Genomic DNA, 3,884 nt, shown 5'->3' with positions numbered 1-3,884 from the left:
ATTGTCCGCCATAACAACGCAGATATCTTAGACCCTATTCCTCAAGTACTTTGAGTTGGCTCTAACAGATATGTTGGTAGTGTTGCAGGTATTTCTTTCATGCATCGGGTTAGGGTTATACCGCCCATGATCGGTCGCCAGAGCCTCGTTTGCGTGAACAGAGGACACCAAGTCTCAAGTGGACAGTGGGTGAGGTTGACGTTTGGAGAGGATTGTCTATGTGAACAAATATATTACACTGTGCTACATTTTTATGGTGATCTTGTGCAAACAATTCGAACTGAGGATTTTTTGAAAGTACAGACCCAAATGACAAGAAACCCTAGTTGGGTTTTCTTGTGTCAGATCCAGCTCGGATATTATGGCCCCATCTAAACATGGTTAAATATTGAGTTTTTAAAGAAATTCGGGGCTATATCTCTGAAACCAATGCGAATCTTCTTCTGACCTCTGAAGCAAATTTGTAGATAAGGACAAGAATAAAATATTTGGAGAAATAATGAACTCGAAAAACTTCATTTATCGCCTCAAATTTCGAAATATATGCAAAAATTCCACAATTTTTATACATTTCGCACCGTATCTCCAAAACCGTTAATTTCTTCTGAATATTTTCTTTTGGAAAAATATTCCCTGGAATGTAATACATAACTCTTCAGAACATGTCATTCTTGTAAAATGCCTCTATGCCGTTGTTTTCAGTACATTTTTCAACGACGATTTAAACCCTTGGTGTGAACTGTATTTGATATACCTGTTGTAAAAGATATGATGCAAAATACCGCTGAAACAACATGAAGTAAGCATTTAAGAGTTTCAGAATGTTCTGAAGAATTGTTGAGAACTTTATTTGGAAGATTTTTGCAAAAGGTTACTTGGTTCAACTCTCAATTGTTTAGCCGATACTGACCAAAATTTCAGCAATTATGCAAATTTGTCTATATTTTATAGATTTTGATGCCCTAGATGGAATTTTTCTTTTGTGGTTTTTTTCAAAAGACACGTTCTACTAGTTTAGGGCTACAATATTGCTAAATACAGCAAGGCCAAATTCCTTTTCGTTTCTGAGATAAAGGCCTGATAAATGCAAAAAAGTGTAGATTTAGCCCGGTTTAGATGAGGCCATAAAATCCGAACTGGATCTGACAGGACAAAACCCTACTAAAGTTTTTGTAGTCTAAATATGTACTTTTAAAAAATGCATACTAGAAGTTGTTTGCATTTTCAGTGTTGCATAGTGTAATTCAATTAAAAGAACTTGAGAGGTTTAAAGTTTATTTTGACACTCACTGTATGTCATTTTATTGTAATTTTTTATTATAATAAAAATTTCAAATAAATAAACAAAAATGAAAACAACAAAGAAAACATCATTTAAAACAGCCTTCATAAAAATGTACCCTTCTGCTAGTAAAACGCCCTCAAATTTCCTAATAATATCTTTTTTCGAATTAAATATCCCCCCCTTCGTTTTTTTATTAAAGGAAAAATTAAAAAAAAAAAATAAAAAAAAAACGAAACCTCCCCGTGACAATGTTACATGTGAACATTGCCGTGACCAGGATTCGAACCTGGGTTACTACGGCCACAACGTAGGGTCCTAACCACTAGACGATCACGGCTATTGAGGCGATGTTCAACCCAGCGGCTAACACAACACACAAGCCCGATGACTCACAAGCGAACAACAACACGTTTCAACCACCCAACAACAACACACACACGCTTTCTTTGCTGCTTGCATGCGTCTAAATTTTAGAGTCTAAAAATAAATGACGTGATTATTTCTGGTTTTCTGCTGTTTTGCTTTGTATAAAACTTCAAACAAAATATTCGTAGTAAAGTGAAAGGCGGCGGTATGTGGGGTGTGGCACACAACAAAACTATATCAGCTGGCATTGAAACAATAACAACAACAGTAGCTATAATTTACTATCAGTTTCAGAGGCGAACGAACATACATGGTATGTTGAGCGTGTTTGTAGTCAATGTTGAAAAAATTAAACTACCTATGTATGTAAGTACATATTTTTGTTGCCAAGATATTTCCGCGCACATTAAAAGATAGGTGAGTGCATCGTTTCAAAAAAAGTATCTACGATAGGTAATTGATGCTAACTACAGTAGTTGCCGTTTAAGTGAAACGGGGGTTATCAATAATGAAATAGAACAGATGTTTCTTTTGATGGACACGAACATTTTATAATTCGAAATTTTATATGGTTTTAGTTGAAATAAACTATTGGTCTGTTCCTTTACTTTTGAAAATGGTAAAACCGCAAAAATAATAAAAGTTGTAAACTGCTCCCATATGATTTATATGGTGTCTGAAGTAAAGGAACACTTTTTGAGTAAAAAGTGGTAAACGTTGAAGATTCTTGCACATAAAGGAACAGAGCTTATTTTTTAATTATTGTTATTATATACAGTGAGTCACAGTCAAATGTATCCACTTCAGTTTCTTTCATTAAAACTGCGATTGCTAAGAGAAAATTAATGAAAATGATTTTGTTGTTTTTTATATTTTTCAATTAGTGTCTTATCTTAAAATTAATGAAATAAAACAAGCAAGAGAGGGCTATAGTCGGACGGGCCGACCACATACAGAGAAAAAAATATGATTGATATCTTTACTTCGACAATTTTATTCTTTTCTTATGGTTTTCGATTAAAACATTCCCGCATAGAATGGTTAGTACCCCCGATAGAACGGTACCTCCCGATTTTGGGAATTTTTAAGCTTATAGCCACATTATCCAACCGAAATAGCTTAATATTGGTATTTAGTCTTCATGGGGCGATTCAAATATTCCCGCAGAGAAAGGTGGGTAAACGTACACGTTTTGAAATGTCCCATAGAATGGTACCTTCCGATTCTCGGTATATTAAAGGTTTTAGCCACATTATCAAACCGAAATGGTTGAAATCTGGTCTCAATATCATTTGTTGGAGATGGAAAAAAAGTTCGGTCCGCCCGAACTTCATTTTATTATTGCGTGCAATATACGTATGTATATAATAATTTGTAACAGTTATATTATAGCTTACTAGAAGAGGTTAGGAATTTTAACACCTTTTCTACTTTAACATTATTTAAATAATATCAATACAAATTATATCAGTTTTTAATATGTAAATTCCCAGCAAAATTAAATGGAAGTGATTCCATGTGAAATTTGATTTCACTGGTTCTTTTGCAAGAATGCGAAAGTAGTCGTGAAAGATCCGATCTTTGTCATAATATTGTCATGAGTTTAAATAAATTGATAAGTACCCGCACAATAAATTATCAAATACTCATGTACCCGAATAATTGTGTACTTGCAAAAGTAATTGTTAAAATGAAAATAAAAGTCAGATGAAAGTGATCGATAGTGGCAAAATTTATATACATATTTTAATTAAAAATACCATGTAAATTAATATAAAACAAAAGAAAAATATATTTTGTGTTTGGAAACCTGTTTCGTTTTGTGGATATGAAAAAGACCCGGTCTATAAACCACGAGCTCCACCAGCCGACCAACACCGATATGTAAAACATATCGAGCTCCAATTATTGGGTTGGTTGGGCCATGTTAACAGGATGGATAAAGATGCCACCGGCATATGAATACGAGCCATTTGACCTTATGCGACCCGAGGGAAGAACGAAACTCCAATGGAAAGGCCAAATTGAATGTGATATCACAAAACATGACATCCAAAATTAGAGCAGTAAAGTAGAAGATCGGTGCGTTTGGAAATATATTCTTAGCTCGGCTCATGGAACAATATGATCTGTTTCGTTTTGTGGATATAAAAAGAAGTATGAAAGAGACCCGGTCTATAAACCATGAGCTCCACCAGCCGACCGACACCGATAAAGTAAAACATATCGTGCT

At 34.4% G+C, this 3,884-nt stretch overlaps 1 non-coding gene across 1 annotated transcript; it reads right to left on the bottom strand.

Annotated features, from left to right (window-relative positions):
• Window positions 1-1,550: 1,550 nt before the first annotated feature.
• TRNAH-GUG (transfer RNA histidin (anticodon GUG)) lies at window positions 1,551-1,622 on the bottom strand. Its single transcript has one exon. It is a non-coding gene; the product is annotated as a tRNA-His (tRNA).
• Between the last annotated feature and the right edge of the window lie 2,262 nt (window positions 1,623-3,884).

Source organism: Musca autumnalis, unplaced genomic scaffold (assembly GCF_047663935.1).
Source record: "Musca autumnalis isolate F117 unplaced genomic scaffold, ASM4766393v1 scaffold_2, whole genome shotgun sequence".
Classification (NCBI taxonomy): domain Eukaryota; kingdom Metazoa; phylum Arthropoda; class Insecta; order Diptera; family Muscidae; genus Musca; species Musca autumnalis.
The sequence above is the reverse complement of the archived record's forward strand: the minus strand, read 5'-3'. Positions and strand labels throughout refer to the sequence as shown.